Source organism: Alligator sinensis, unplaced genomic scaffold (assembly GCF_000455745.1).
Source record: "Alligator sinensis unplaced genomic scaffold, ASM45574v1 scaffold744_1, whole genome shotgun sequence".
Classification (NCBI taxonomy): Eukaryota; Metazoa; Chordata; order Crocodylia; family Alligatoridae; genus Alligator; species Alligator sinensis.
Genome location: NW_005842241.1, coordinates 1,252,086 through 1,268,604, shown reverse-complemented (window position 1 = coordinate 1,268,604; position 16,519 = coordinate 1,252,086). Strand labels below are relative to the sequence as shown.

General features: G+C 44.7%; 2 protein-coding genes across 2 annotated transcripts in view; one reads left to right on the top strand and one right to left on the bottom strand.

Moving 5' to 3' along the window:
* Window positions 1-1,847, bottom strand: part of GPR18 (G protein-coupled receptor 18) — a 10,463-nt gene extending 8,616 nt beyond the window's left edge. The window contains exon 1 of the mRNA XM_006027406.2: window positions 1,721-1,847. The gene's annotated coding sequence lies outside the window, so the exon portion shown is untranslated. The remainder of the gene's footprint in view (window positions 1-1,720) is intronic.
* UBAC2 (UBA domain containing 2) overlaps window positions 1-16,519 on the top strand; it is a 199,738-nt gene that overhangs the window by 55,098 nt on the left and 128,121 nt on the right. The window lies entirely within an intron of this gene.

Genomic DNA, 16,519 nt, shown 5'->3' with positions numbered 1-16,519 from the left:
CTCAGCAATAGCCCAGGCCTGATTGTCTGCTGGCTGTACTCTCTGCTGCTGATGAGAGGTATGCGGGGGGAGGGTCTCCACCACCCAATCTCTTCCCAGTCCTTTGGGGATGGGAAATGTAATCCCCACCAGCCGGGGTCTGCACACCATGGGAAAAACCACCACTGGGTGAGGGGTTTCTCCCCATCCCCCACCCCGCCTGCCCAGAGCTGGTCTTAGATCACCCTAGCCCTCCATCTCCAAGGGGGGAATTTCAGCTCAGCTCCCAGCTGCGGGGCGGGGTGTGAAAAGACCCTTTGTGGGGACTTCCACCCCTGCCCCACGCCTTGCACGTCTTCCTGCCCCACGCCTTGCAGAACCCAGCTGGGGTTCCCGTGCCGGGCCAGGGGTGCATTCTCACCTCCTACCACCCCTCTCAGAGAAGGACAGCTAGGGAAGAGGCAGGCCTGAGTAGATCCCACCCTGGCTTGCTGGGCTACAGCACGGGAGGAACAGAAAGCCGCGCCCCCCCAGGATTTTTCCTGTCCTTTACTGACTGGGGCTAGGGAATCCTGTGGGGTCTATTTCTCCTCTTTTCCCTCAGCCCCGTCCCACCAGGCTGACGGGCAGGAAGCAGGCTGGTATGCTAGCTGGAGGCAGGGCCAGCCCTGCTCCACTGGAGCAGGGAGTACGGCCCCAGCTGCAAGGCATCCTGGGATGCTGGGGGTCTGTGAGTTAACTTGAAGTGGGAATCAGAAAATTAGGGTTGGAAGGGACCTCAGGAGGTTAGAAGGGACCTCAGGAGGGACCCCAACTAGATCATCCCAGCCAAGGCTTTGTCTAGCTGGGCCTTGAAAACCTCCAAGGATGGAGATTCTACAACCTCTCTGGGTAACCTGTTCCAGTGTTTTGCTAAACTAGTGAGAAAATTCTTCCCAATATCTTACCTAAACTTCCCTTGCTGCAATTTGAAACTATTGTTCCTTGTCTCTGTTATCTGCCATCACTGAGGACAGTCTAGCTCCATCTTCTTTCAAACCCCTTTCAAGTAGTTGAAGGCTGCTATTAAATCCCCTCTCAATCTTTTCTTCTCTAGACTAAATAAGTTCAGTTCCCTTAGCCTCTCTCATCACAATCATGTGCCCCAGGCCCCTAACCATTTTTGTTGCCCTATGCTGGACTCTCTCTAATTTTATCTACATCCTTTCTGTGGTGGGGGTCCCAAAATTGGACACAGTACTCCACACATGGCCTCACCAGTGGTGAATAGAGGGGAATAATTACTTCACTTGATCTGCTGGGGACACTCCTACCAATGCAGCCAGGTATGCTATTAGCCTTCTTGGCAACAAGAGCACACTGTTGGTGCATTGGAAGGGAGCTGGGACAGAAGTTCCATAAATCAGTTTGACCTAAAGCAGTTAAGTCTGATACTACATCCATCCATATTCATCTTAAACCAGTTTTGGCCATTTTGAGAGTGGTTTATAACCACCCCATTTTGCAGTACAGAAACAAAACCACCTGATTCCTGATGGTGTTCTGGGTCTTCCTATGTACCCAGAACAGACAGGCTTATGCACAGTTCACTGGCTAAAAAAAAAAAAAGTCTCTCAGATTATTGCAGCATAAAAAAACATAAAATGGGTCTACAGAAGCCCTAGTGGTGACACAATAACCTGGGCGTAATTTTTGCACTTTGTCACAACAGGGTTCTCAAGTAACTGCAGTGCAGACCTACCTTAAATGGAGAGAAGAGTGGTCAGGTTTAGCCTTCGTTCTCCTGCTTCTGTTTTAGGAATTTCCGGATCCTGCATTTTCTTTGCTGCACTGTCTGTTTCTGGGTGTACTTACAATGTGGGTCCTTTAATCACTCCCATGTTCATAAGAATAAATGCCTACTGCTGTCTGTTTCTCCTGTCACTGTGACAGTAGAGTTATGGGATTATTGTGTGACATATTGTCACTCCTCCTGGGCAGTTGCAAGTAATACTTAGTTTCTCTTTCTCTGTATCACCTGTGTACTCCTAATATAGAAAAGGAGAAGTGTTTCACCCAACCCATTTACTTTATACCATGTGATCTTTCCAGGGGAGGGGATAAAGAGCCCTGCATCTGAAGATGGGGAGGAATTAAACACAGCTTCAGCTTGGTAGGAAATAAGCCACATTTTGACATTTTTCCTTCTCCCTCTTAACTTACAAGCGCTCCGCGTGATGACTATGAGACAGAAAAGCAATAGCATTAACTAGGGCAGGGCTAAGAGGACACCCACCCTGGGTGCGAACCGTGAGGAGTTGCTGGGATCTCCCCTGCTAGGGGTTTTTGCCATGGCAGGGGAAGACCTGCACTGTCTCTAACAGCCATAGGAGCCAGGCAGCACAGTTATGTACCAGTCAATGTATCTGGGAGTCAGGGGGAGATGATTGGGGGAAGCAGAATGTGCTCCACCCTCAGGGAGCCTTTGCTAGAGCAGGCACAACCCTGCTCCCAGTATATATGTATGGGGGGCAGGGAGTAAATGGGGCACCGGGATCTGCTCTGAGAAAGCCCAGCCATGGGAGAGCTGACACTGTTGACACTAAGCAGTGGGAGCAGCAGAGCCCAGGAAGGTAAGAATTCCCTTCCCCTCACCCATGCCATTGTGCATCCCGTTCTGCGGCCCCATCTACTGTAGTTGGTATACTTTTGCCACCACTCTCCCACTTCTGCCTCAGACACTCCATGAGCTCTCTATGCCACTGCAGAAAGGGGAACTCAGTATCTTCCTCAGGCCAGTACTTCAACTGTGCAGGAGCAGTTGCGTCTCTATCTCAATATGTTAACAACCTGCTGTTGTGGTAAGTTCATATGCCTGCATTGGTCAAGATTTTCAAGATTTTAATTTTTGAATTAGCCGATTTTTAAAAAATTCTGTGTATCCAACTTTATGAGCTGGTAGTATTATTATAGTTATGGTTGAAGCTAGATCACTATATAATAATCAGTTTTTTTTCTAGGTGCTTAAATCCACATTTATTTGTACTAGTATCATCTTGAAATTTTGTCTGCCTTATTGAGGTTTGGGTTAGGTTTAGTGACTGGAATTTGATGTTTGAGCCTGGGTTTCATGACATGCAGTAGCCCTGAAAACAATCCCAACACCAACATTTTTCAGTTCTCTTAACTTTCGTATTGCATATGACTGGAGCTCAAGCTCTTGCAGTTATGCACACCAGACTCATATCTTCCGAAAAGTATTATGGGACAAAAAATCTATTTGTAAGCACCTAGAAAAGGACAGAGTAATATTTCACAGCCAAAGTGGATTTGTCAAAAACATATCATGATAACCCTGTTCTATGACAAGGCAACATGATTTGTGGCCAGGGAATAAATAGTAAATGTGATAAATCTGGATTTTACTGTGGCTTTTCATACTACCCCATGTTGCATCCCCACATGGGGGTCAGAGTGACGCTATGGCCTCTCCACCTCACACAGCCAGATTGGCCATGGCCCCTCACTCCCCCAGGTCAGGACTCAGCCATGCCCCCTCCCCCCCATGTGGTCATATTGGGACCGAGCTGCCTCCCACCTCCTCCTGGGCACCAGATCGGGGTCACCAGATGGACCAGGCACTGCTCATCTGGCTTGCCATGGAAAAGGGTTGGACAGCACTGCTCTACTGCATCATCCAAGTGAGGGTAGGGCTTGGGAATTTAGAAGCAGGGGAGGGCAACGGTATTGCCGCTGCTCTTCAGCTGCCAAATTTCCCAACCCGTGGAGAGTCCATGGGCCAGAGGTTGAACACCCCTGGATTAGAGGGTACCCATACTAAATTGGGAAAGCATACCACATGGATGTGTGTTTGTAAGCATTTTAGAGGGCAGAATTACTGGTAGAATTTAATTTTTTTTGACAAATTGGTGAAATTATCTGAAACAAATGTGATGAAATTCAGAGGGGGAAACTGTAAAGTACTGTACTTAAGTAGGAATCATTAACTGAACAAATGCAAAATAAAAAAAGACTCCTAGAGCTGTTCTTCAAAAAAAGGATTGCAGGGTTATGGTGAATAACAATATGAATGTAAGTCAGCAGTGTCATACTGTTGTGAAAAAAGGCTCATGCCATACTGGAATGTGCAAAGAAGGCTATCAAATGTTAGATTTGAAGCAGTCCTTCTAACTTGTGAGATCTTAACTGAACTATTACGTCCATTTTTTGGAAACCACATTTCAAGAGAGACTACAGAGGAGAGTAACAAAAATGATGAGAAGTTCAGAAGATAAAACCTAAAAGAACAGATTGAAAGAACTGGTTGTGTTTAGTTTGGAGAAGAGACCATAACAGTCTTAGGAAAAGGTTAGTGCAAAGCGAAAGGGTACAAATTATGTTTCATGTTCACTAAGCATAAGACATGAAGTAATGGGCTTTACTTGCAGCTAGGTTAGGCATTAGAAAAATCTTCCTAACTGTAAAGGTAGTCAAGGATAAGAATAGATTACCTAGGAATGTTGTGGATTCTCCATCAGTGGTTTGTTTTTTTTTTTTTCAAAGCAGATTGGACAAACCTGTGAGGAATAGTTTAAGTGTTCTGCATTGGGGCAAAGGAATTGATTAGATGACTACTTGAGGTCTCTTCCAGGCCAGGGGTTTTGTATGATTCTGTATTGCCCCACTGGGCTTTATTCAACTGTTGTCCAGTCCGCATTGCCCCTTAGAGGAAGTAGTATTTCAGAATTATTTGAAGTGCCAGCTATATCTCCAAAATGCCTTGATTATGAGTGATGGGTCAGAGAAAATGACACAACAGGACAGAGTTCAAGAATAGTTCAGGATAATTTCCTGGAACCTGAGCTATAGTTGCTGCCTGTGGCAGGTTTCTAAGAATCCTTGTGTGTGTTTCTTCTCTACCTGTATTGGAGAGAGGTTTCTTTTGAAAAATTTTTCTGTGAAAAAAGAGCTTTCTTCTGAAAATATGTCAAAATGTTCTAAAACTATGCAGACTGAAATTAAAAGATGACATGAGAGAGGCTGAGATGAGAGTTTTACCCAGGAGAACTTTTGTTCTCTGCCAGGAAAAGTAAGCTTGAGTCTTGCCAGGCAGTACTAGGCATGACTTGACTGGTTCAATGCAGAGCACTATGTGAGCAGATGTGCTCGGTTGTATTCACTCAGCACACTTCATTGTGATGGGAGGAAGGCTGGTAAGCTCAAAGTGTGGAACAAGCCCCTAAGTAATGAAAAGGGGGAAAGAGGAAGCCTTACTGACTCCGTGAAGTGCCAAAGAAGGATCACAAAGCTGGTCTTTGAATTACAGTTAGGGGTTCCCAGAAAGACCCCTATTTTCTCCTTGCCTTAACTCTACCTCAGTATAACTAGGGCAGGGCACCAACCCCAGGCTCTGGGAGCACCAGAATCACCCATCCTGGGAGTCTTTGACCCAGAAGGGACAATCCTGCATTGCCCCTGCCCAGCTGTAGAAGCAAAAGATCTGAGGGGGAAGAGGGCAAGTGGAACAGTGCTGCCTCCACCTGGGAGCCTTTGCCAGAGCAGGCACAGCCCTGCACACACTATGTATATATTCAGGCAGGAGGTGGGGAGGGTACAAAGTGGCACCAGGGTCAGTTCCCAGGGAGCCCAGCTACAGGGCTGCTGCTGTCAAGTGGAGCTTCTGCTGTTACAGCAGCAGCAGTAGTAGCCTGGGAAGGTAAGCGTTTGCTTCCCTTCACCCCCATGCATCTATGTTCCTGCCCCAGGTGCTCAATAAGCTGGTTAAGTCCCTGTGCTGCTTTATTCCCTTTCACTGTCTCACTTCTTAAAAACAGAAACAAAACCCAAAAAACAATAACTTTGAAATCTACATAACCATTAAGGCAAGGATTTTTGTAGGCGGACTTTGTATTAGATCAGTTGCATGGTTGGGAGCATTACGTGTACACCTCGCACATTGAACACTTAAAGGAGCGTATGGAGCTGAATAATGTTTTGGCACTGGGTTGGACACAACAGAGAATTTGCCAGATCATTAAGGATTAGTCAGGTTTGGTCGTTCTGCCTATTGTCAACTCTAGGACTCCCTCTACACATTACAGGTATCACACAATTAACTTGAGACCAGTTACACCTGCAAAATAGCCATCATGAAATTAAAAGTTCCAACCAGCTATGAAGTTAGACCTCAAAAATGTGTACTGACTTTATAGCTGGTTGCTGTCAAGCTTTAATTTGCAAATGTAGCAGGGCTCCTAGCTACAGAGGGTGCAACCCCTGAGCCATGGAGATAACAGCTGCTGTAATACCCAAGGGTTGGGGGTGAATGAAACCTCTGCACCTACATACGGTTTTCGGTGAGTCCCACAGCGGCTGGGGCTCAGGGTTCTGGCTGCTGGGAGCCCTGTCAGGAAAGGGTGTTCCGAGCTGTGGGTGCCTCTTTCTTGCCAACATGTGACATGGCAGGAGCTGCAATTGTGTGGATCATGCATTAAATCCAATTGCATCTTTACCTGCATATGTGGAGGAGGCCTAGATGATGCAAAGTTAAAGGTTCATGGAGGTATGGTGTAAAAGATGTGACTGTATCTCCCGGTTTTCAGAAGTTTAAATATAGGTGTGTTTTATGTTAGAAACACACCTATGTTAGAAAGGTACAAGGCTCTGCCCTGCAGATAGCCAGATGTAATAATTATATCACCAGTCAAAGATGCTGTTACAAGTTGCTCTGATGCAGATGTTACATCTCTGGGATTCTGTAGTGATAAGTAGCAAAATCTCTGCAACTTTAACTCTGCTTCATTCAGTGGCAAAGTTAGGGTGATTTAGTTAATTTGCATCCTTACAGAGTACAAGTCATTAGATGTAAGTTAGATCATGGTAGCTGATGTATGCTGTTGAGCAGCAGCTTCCCTTCTCCCTTTAAACCACCTAAAAAGTATGTTTATCCATATTCCTGCACTCTGTAGTAAATTTTGGGGTAGTGTATACCTGTACCTGGCTCAGCAAAATAAGTCTCTTTCTCTGTGTGTGTGTGTGTGTGTGTATACACACACCTCCTCTCCTCCCAAAATAGCTGAACTATTTGAAACATTAATGAGAATTTAATTGCAATTATTACTAACAATTTTAAAGCTATTATGTGTAGTATTAATACTGCTCCTGTTAGAATATAGCATAGCACAAAAAGTGCCTATAACTAGGGCTTCTAGGTGCTGCAGTAACATAAATATAGTTAATATCACTCCTTTTTTATATCACACTTCTATTATCACAATGACAAACTTCTATACATTATAAAAATATTTTATTTATGGTCCTGTGGACTTTATCACAGATCACTTATATCAATGAATTCAGTAATCTCACCTGGGTAAATTTCACTAAAACATGAGAATTGCCATTTACTTGGTTGGACCATAGGTCCATCCAGCCCAGTATCCTGTGTCCCACTGCCCCCTATCCTGTGTCACACTATGGCAGGGACTGGATGCTGGAAAAGAGAATGAATTGGGTACAACCAGGGTTTTTTCCACCGTTCCCCTCTCACTTGCATGCTCCAGCATTTAAGGTCTCAAAAATTCTAATTCAGAGGCTGTATCCCTTATTTCTATAATCAATGCCCTCTCTCCAAGACTTGGTCCAGTCCCTTTCTGAATCTGGCTAAACTGTCAGCTTCCTCAGCATCTGATGGTAATAATTTCCACACTTAATTAGTGATGTGAACATTAGATTTAAACTTACTACCTACTAGTTTCATTTTGTGACCCCTAGTTCTTGTATTGTGAGAAATAATAGGTATTCATTACTTACTTTCTTTCTCTTCACCATTTAATATTTGTGTAAACCCTTATTATTATTTGTGTAAATTCTCCCTCAAATGTCTTCCCTAAACCGAATAAGCCTATCCTTTTTAGTCTGTCCTCATATGGAAGCTTCTCCATACCACTAATCATCCTTGTTGCCCTTCTCTGTACCTTCTCTAGTTCTATATCTCTATTTCTTTCCTCTCTGCTAATAGCTAATGTAGAGAAGACAGGTAGGTATTCTTTGGGTTATTTTTGCCTATGTGCATCACTTTATACTTACCTACTTTGAACTTCATTTGCCATTTAGTTGCTTATTTGCTCAGTCATGCCAGATCTCTAGTAGTTTGGGGAGGCATGATTTCCTTTTGACAAAGCTGTGTTGATTCCTCCCCAGCGAGTATGTTCATCCATGTGGTGAACAATTCATTCTTTTTTAATTGTTGTTTCTAACAGCTTCTGAGGAACAGAAGTTAGATTCACTGGCCTGTAGTTTCCTGTGTTCCTCTCTAGAGCCTTTTTAGAGCCAATTAATTGTGATGAAAACAGTTATCAGGCTGAAGTAATTGCTGAAGTAATTGTATTGCTCAGTCCCAGAGATCTGCTGGTGATGAACAAATATATGTGATGTATTCTAAAATGGATTTTCTGAAAATAGTTAACAATAGCTGCCAATGCAAAGATATTGCTGAGAAGCTCAGGGTAGATAGATCAGTAGTTTAAAAAATATTAGCAAAAGAGTACACATAATAAAAATACTATTGCTCAACCTCTGTGATGACTTGCAAAGGCTTGAGAATTAGCACCTATGTGGATTTGGAGGAGGCAACAGCTGAAGTGGCTTAAGCAAATCTGTTCACCTCATTTTCTAATAAATGGGCTGCTGCTATCAGAAATGGCAGAAACATTAGCTAAGAAACTGGGACTGTTGGATTAGAAATGTTTCAGTGGCTTTCTTGAGTGGTTCAAGAAACATCAAGAAAGTCACTGCAGGAGAAGCTGCTATTGTTGTTTACAATGCAGTAGATACGTGGATTTTAAAATTACCAAATGGACTGCTGTGTGCCTGATGACATATTCAGTGCGAGTGAAACCAGATTATCCTTCAGATTTCTTCCTGACAATGTTCTGTTGCAAAAATGAGAAGTGGCAAGTAAATAAAAAATTGTTTCGCTTGTGAATGCAGGCGACTGAACTCAGTAGCTTAGAAAGCCCTTTACAATCTTCTGTTCTTTCCTGTTTGCCAGTTATCTTCTTTACCAGTATTACTAACAGTGAAAAATGGCTACTGCTTTTTACAGAACAGTCTCAAAATCCACATTGTCTTAAGAACATAAAAAGCCATCTTGTGACTTACAAGGCTAAGAGCCATAAGTGGATGATAGCAGATGTTTGAAAAGAGAACTATAACACTCAACAAGAAAATGGAAATCCTTTTGTTTGTTAATAATTTTCCAGTTTACAACATGCAACAAAGCTAATTCTGTTTCTGCCAAACCAAATTTGTATGCATCAGTCTTGTGATCAAAATATAATCAACACGTTCAAACAGCAGTATCAGAAGAGAATTGGCCATCACATCCTCCATGCCACAGAGTAGATGTCCAGAGATAGTGCTGTGAAACTCATCATTCAGTATATGCATATGGCCTGTGTGACAGGACAACTCACATGGCCTGCCACAAGAATGGAAAAGGCACAGAGACAAAGAGAAACTTACCAGGCTGATCCCAGACTGGGGAGGGGAGCGTAGTGACCCCGAGAGGGAGAAATGCCACACCAGTGGCAATCATCACCATCAGCTGGAGGCATAGGAAAAGTGGTGAATCACAAGCTGCTGGAAGGAACTCAGCTGAGGGGTGCAGGGAATTTAAAGGACACCAACAAGGTAGGCGGTGGCGATCCTGAGAGAGAAAACCTGAAGAGGAGATGGAGAGAAGGGGGAGAAACAATGACAGAGGGATTGACCCCAGGGCTCGAGGAAGAGCCCTGGCAGCCCACTTACCTGTGGAAGTTGGGGGAATAAGAATCGACGACGTCCCTGATAATGAGTCGGAGCCTGGAGAGTGCAGTGAACTGCTCCAGGAACCTAGAAAACAAGGCCAGCGAAGAAGATATTAAAGTAAGACAGGGAGGAATCCCCGGGCCCAGCCCTGAGAGCCCCAGGTGGGATTCGAACCGGGGTGGCCAGCTTGGGACCCGTGCAGCGAAGAATGGGGCAAGTGGCCAGGGCAAAGAGAAGACGTGGAGAACTGAGACTAGGTAACTGGGGAGCTGGAGCCCCAGAGAAGAATACTAGTAATTTGTAAGTGTAGAACACCTGTTGTGGATTGGGCAGGGTATGGAGATGGTGGAGCCCTGTGAAGAGGAGCCAATAACCCTTAGTCAATAACAGCCATCTTGTCTCCTAGAATCATTGCTATCTTTAATCCTCCTTTCATATCAAAGTCGTGGCAGGTGAGCTCTGAGAGCACCTGATCCTAACAAGAGATAATGACTGGATTCCAGGAGATTAGGCATCAACCGTCACAACCTAAATAATATCATTTCTGCCACTGTTGCTAATTGCTTCTGCAAAGCATGTTTCAGCTAGCCAACAAATGTAACATGAACCAATCAAGAGGTAGTTGATGTAGGCAGTATACCCCTGGCGCCTGTTATGGATGGGCAGTGGTCTAGAATTGCTGTTAGGAATGTTATGCTTAAGGAGTTTGTCCAAGATGAAAACAAACTTGTGGCATTGGAAATATTGACCATTGAGGACTCTACAGAAGGGTCAGTAGATCTGACAATGATGCATCCGGAAAAGTGGTTGAGAAGGAACAAGATAATGAGCTTTCTGCTAATATTCCGTAGAGAGTTGGTATTGTATTGTTTTTTTTATAGTTGTTCAAGCCTTCGTAGATGGTATTCCTGAAGCAAAAGTTTCTGCTTTGACTCATGGATGAGACTTCCTGCTAAATAGATCCATTTCTGCTAAACAAAGGAAGATGGCAATTAATTTAAGGTTAAATAAATAATTCAAGTTTTAAAAATACTGTATATACAAAGATGCATTGTATACTAGGCAAAAAAAGTTCCTGTGTACCATTTGTACTAAACAATGATAACAAGCTTTTAAAATGTTAAACAGATAATTCAGCACTGTTTACAAATATTGTAATGCAAAAATTAGTAAAAAAATTAAGCACGTATTATGTACTATTGGCTTGTCAGATGCTTGCTTCATGTTTCTTGAGCAAGCACTGCCACCTGGTGTGCACCTCTGGTTATTGCCATCTCAGTTTAAAGTCACAGGTTTGGGACTTCTGATGGTTGATCTTAAAGAAGTGATGCCATTTGAAATGAAAGCCACAGTAAATAGCTGAGCAGCTCATCCTTAAATAGACAGTGGGTTGAAAATCACATGGGTATGAATGATCTCTGTTCTACTAATGTGTTGGGACACCTTGATCTCTCACTATAAAGAATGGTTCTGGGTTGGGCTTTTATGGGAGAAGTCTTTTGCTACTGGTTTGGTGAAAGACTAACGATAGCAGACTATAATTTCTATTCTGACATCTACAAACAGCTATTCAATAGAGCAGTAGATCAATGGAATACAGGACTGGTTATTTTGTATTAGCAAGATGCTGGTACTTCCAATGTTTTTTTTTCTTTTCCATAAAAGTGTCCGTTCTTTATTCAGCTGTGCAGTAAAGAGAATTTCTGCTTCTTACATGGAATTAGATTATATTATGAAGCATGAAGTCCGATTACTAGGGATCCTGGTTTTCTCTTTTAAAAAAAAAAAAATCCCCAATTTTTGGATTAAAGTAAGTAATCCAAAACCACATTTTTCCATGATTAAAATGAAACACCACTAATATATATCTATATACAGTAAAAACTGTTATCCAGCACTTTACCACCTGGAATGCTCTATTAACCGGCATCTGTCATAGATGGCAATACAAATCTTCTTATAGATCTGTTTAAGGAAGTTTCAGGACGCTGCCGAGAGGTGTCGCTAGTGGCAGTCTCAGTTGTAAACATCCGCCATTGTGATTGCATTGTGCTTGTGCTGTATTGTGACTTTATCGTTGAATATCTCGCCCATCCTGCAACTAAGTTTAGTGTTAAGTATAACTCTCAGATAACCGGCATATTTGATTAACTGGCACCCCTGATTCCTCGTGGATGCTGGATAACAGAGTTTTTACTGTAGATATATATTAGTGGTGTTTCATTTTAATTTTATTTCTATATTAATTTTATATCTCTATATATAGATAAATAGACATATATTAGTGGTTTCATTTTAATCACAGGAAAGTGTAGATTTTGGTTTACTTTTTTTAATCTGAACATTGGGGATTTTGTTTTTCTTATCAGAGAGAACCCAGGATCCCTGCTGATTACCCATCACATTGTAGAACTGCAAACCCTGTTGGAGTTTCTAATATAATTGACTTTAAAGTTCAGCTGTATTTTCCCCTCTCCATTTCTTTTTTCCAGGGCAATATATTTTGTGAGTAATTTTATATGCTTTTTTGGAAGGCTGTTTTAGACTGGACATGAGGAAAAACTTCTTTACTGTCCGAGCCTCCAGAGTCTGGAATACACTCCCTCCAGAAGTGGTGCAAACACCTACTCTGTATACCTTTTAAGAAATGCCTGGATGCTTATCTTTCTGGGGTAATCTGACCCCAGCTGACTTCTTGCTCCTTGGGCAGGGGGCTAGACCCGATGATCTAGCGAAGTCCCTTCCAGCCCTAATGTTTATGAAATCTATAAACCTTCACCTTTTTATATAAAACATTTGTTTCTTTCTTACATTTATTTATCATTTGTCTTAGTTCTGTTGTTTAAATGATAAGATTTAAAGGAGAATTATAATTTTTCACAGTATCCCAGTCAGGAAGCTTCCAATTCTTCTGCCTTCCAAGATGCATGGTGATACATTTTGAAAATCTCACTTTTGAACTATTTCTGTCAAACTTTTTGGATGTCTAGATGTCTGATACTACCATTGTGTCAAGGTGAGGTACACTGAAGTGGACACAACATTGACATGCAAATATGTTTATTGGTTTTGTTTGTTTTGGCTTTGTTTGGTAAAACCTTTTTGATAAATTGAGTCTCTGAAAGAGAAGGAAATGGATCTGACAAGATACATTTTGGGAAAAGGTATCAAGAGCATAATTTTTTCCCCTTTGTGGCAGGGCACTGTTGGTGCCTGCCACTTTAAGGGCTGAGCCAAACAGTCAGTAAGTGCTTGATTACGGTGACTATTTTAGAACTCTGCCCACCTATATAAACAGGGCAGTTTGCTGCTGGCAGGCCAGGCAGAAATATCGCCTGGCTGAAAGGCTGTATGAAACATTTTGGAGGTAAGGGCAGGAGCTTAAGGGGATGGTTTGGAGGCTCCTGGTTCTGGGCATGACCTAAAACTGCACCCTGCTGAGAGTGGGCGGCCTGGTGAGGCTCCCAGTGGCATGGGAGCCCCCAGGAAATACCAGGCCAGTTACCACCCCGGTGAAAGGTGGGTCAGGGTGCCTTAACCCCTAGCCCCCCCAACACTGAGTGCCAGGGGGCCAGGCACGGCTATGGCCACCTGAGCCCCCACTGGGGAGGGAAGCCCCATGGCCCCAGTGAGGGGGCAGAGATGTGGACCTCCAGTGAAGGGGAAACCAGAGGGCTGGGAGCCCAGTAGGTGTGTGTGAATGTGGGGCCAGAGCAAGCTTGGCTCCAGTCGGGCAAGTGGCTGGCCACTACCCCGGTGAGGGTTGTGGGAGAGGCCCAAAAGATGGTACTTCTGCCACCCAAGGTGTGTGCTAGGTAAAGCCTATGGCTGAAGGGGCCCGCTTCAAGAGGGAGCAAGGTGGTACAAGTTGTCAATGCGTGAACGAGACCCTGTGAGAGGGGGTGGAGCGTGAGAGGAGTGAGGTATGAATGTGTGCGTGTCTGAGGCCTGACAACGGAGGCTAAGCTTGGTCCAGCCGTAGGCCAGGAACATTGTCACCTGGATGCCATCTGCGAGGCTTGGGTTGCGGTGTAGGGGAGGAGCAGAGTTGCACATAGCGCCCCCTGGCAGTGGAGCAAGAATGGGCAGCCTCCCGCCTTATTAGAACCATTAAGAAACAACAAGGCACGGCAAGCAAGGAGGCGGGCAATTGGCCCAGAAACAGGTGGGTGGGCCAATGGCAGACTGGCCCCGAGAAAACCCCCTATTACACCTTTGCAGTTGGAGAGAGAGTTTTCAGCCCAAGTGGGAGCTAGCTTGTCTCCAGTTTTTACTGGCAACAGGACTAGGAATAAGGGATTTTTTTCTTCCCTTCCTCTCTGGGGAAGTTGCAGCTACTTGTTTCTTTCTTCTGCCTCACAGGAGTAGAGGAAGGTGGGGAGGTGGAAATGCGTTTGAAATGCAGAGGAAATCCTGTGGTTTGCTTTAAAAATATTGTGCTAAACAATACCAAACAAATGATAGTTTCAGCTATTGTTTGCAGTTTGGCTTAATGATGGTGACCAATGTCATTTTTTGTCTGAAGGAAAATAGCAGGTTATTTTCAGCAGGCCATGCCAAAGTCAATAGTTGCACTATGTTAACAGGTTTTTTTCTTGGTAAATGCTGAAAATCTATCTACCGTCTTTTTTTAGGATCTGATATCTCTGCATGAATGAGGTAAATAATCTCTTTCTTCATGGTCCTCATAGAATGAACTGTATTTGTGTCTGATGATCAGGGATCCTGGTTTTTCCTGATATAAAAAAATTGCAAAATCTCTGATTAAAACCCCCCAAATCTGTGATTAAAATGAAAGCCCCCTGCCCCCCCACCCCCCCACACACAGCCACCCCAGCCCTGCTGGTGCCCCTTGCCTCCCACACACAGCCTCTTGCCACCCCCAGCCCTGTTGGAGTGGGTTCCCAGCTGCCAGGGTTACAGGGCCAGGGACCCATGTCTGCAGTCCCCTGCCTGAGGCAGGAGGTGGTGGCTACTGCAGTGGAGCAGAGCATGGAGCCTGGCTCCCCCTCCTGTTACCTGCTGCATGCTTGGGCAGGGCAGCTTCATGCTGCTACATGCATTCCCGGGGGGCAAAAGGGGATCCGTGCCCTCCAGATCTGTGCATGGGATGGGGGTGGGCTGCCCACTGCAGGCTTGGGCTCCCACCCTGCTGCGCTCCCCCGGGTCTTCCGCAGCTCAGCGGGTGCAACCCAGCACTGCAGGAAACAGTGAGGCAGCCTCCCCCCACCCTGATCACTGGTCTGGGGAGTGTGGGTTCCCCTGCCACCCCGGGAGTACACGCAGTGGTGGGGAGCTTGCCCCACTCCCCTGCCCCCCAGACAAGCCACCCACGGTCCTGTCCTGCTCCCTGCTGGGGCCCTGCGGCCATGCATTGTGCCCTAGTCCTGCCCAACTAACTCCCTCCCTCCCTCCCTCCTTTCTGTGGGGGTCTCAGTTTTCCCCCCTCCCCTTTATCTGTAGGAGCTGCTCTCCAGGCTGCTTGGTGGCCACATGCATATGGCACCCCCTGCCTGACTGCCCTCCTCCTGCTCCCTCCCAGCCCCTTGCAGGCTGGAACTCTGACAGCCTTCAGAGAGCTCTTTGCAAAAGTGCAAAGTCTGTGGGTTTCGGTGAAATGAGAAATCCACATTTTCCTCCTGTAAAGGGTAAAATCCATGGTTTTCTCCATTTTCCCGTGAAGAATGAGAAACCCAGATCCCTGCTGATGACAGACTGCCTTCCTGCTTCACCCTCTCTCCTCCAAATTACATAGCACTGCTAGGTATCTAACCTCTAGGTACCTAACCTGTACCTAACTTTGAGGGAAGGTTCTCAAAGCAGAATAATAATCTGCCCTTTCAGCTCCTGTGGGCATGTCTACACAAGATACTGACTGCAGTAGCCTGATACTACTGCGTAGTAGTGTTGCATGCCAAAAAAACCATGACCCAACGCTACTGCACAGTAGTATTAGGCTACTGTTCAGTAGCGTTACAAAAAAGCATTTGTTGGCACTACTACACAGTAACTTTTTTGAGAGGCTACGGGACCTGAACCTGTTCAGCCTTCACAAGAGAAGGCTGAGGGGGGACCTGGTGACCGTCTATAAACTCACTAGGGGGGGACCAGAAGGGTTTGGGGGAGACCTTGTTTCCCTTAGCGCCCCCCGGGATAACAAGGAGTAACGGCCACAAGTTGTTGAAGAGTAGGTTTAGATTAGACATCCGTAAGAACTACTTCACAGTTAGGGCAGCTAGGATCTGGAACCAACTTCCAAGGGAAGTGGTGCTGGCTCCTACCCTGGGGGTCTTTAAGAAGCAGCTCAATGCCTACCTGGCTGGGGTCACTTGAGCCCAGTTTTCTTCCTGCCCAGGCAGGGGGTCGGACTTGAAGATCTACAAGGGCCCTTCCGACCCTACTTCTACGATTCTATGAATTTGGATTACTGTGCATTTATTTAGTACTTGTATAAACAAGTACTAAATAAACATGTGGTGACCATTTCACCGTAGCGCCTCATGTCGACACGGCCCATGTCAACCAAATCCTTGTAATAAACATGGTTGCTTTACAGAGTGTCTAGTATCTGTGTGACTGAAGTCTACTAGAATAAATAGGATGGTTAAGTTCGATGACTTCACAAATAAGGTTTTGAAACAGTTAATTATGGAGCATGCAGGAGGAGTGAGCATTTTTAACTTACCTGTATAATGGACTGAATTTTATTTAAGGAAAAGCTGTTGATGGAACTACTTAATAACAATTAGTT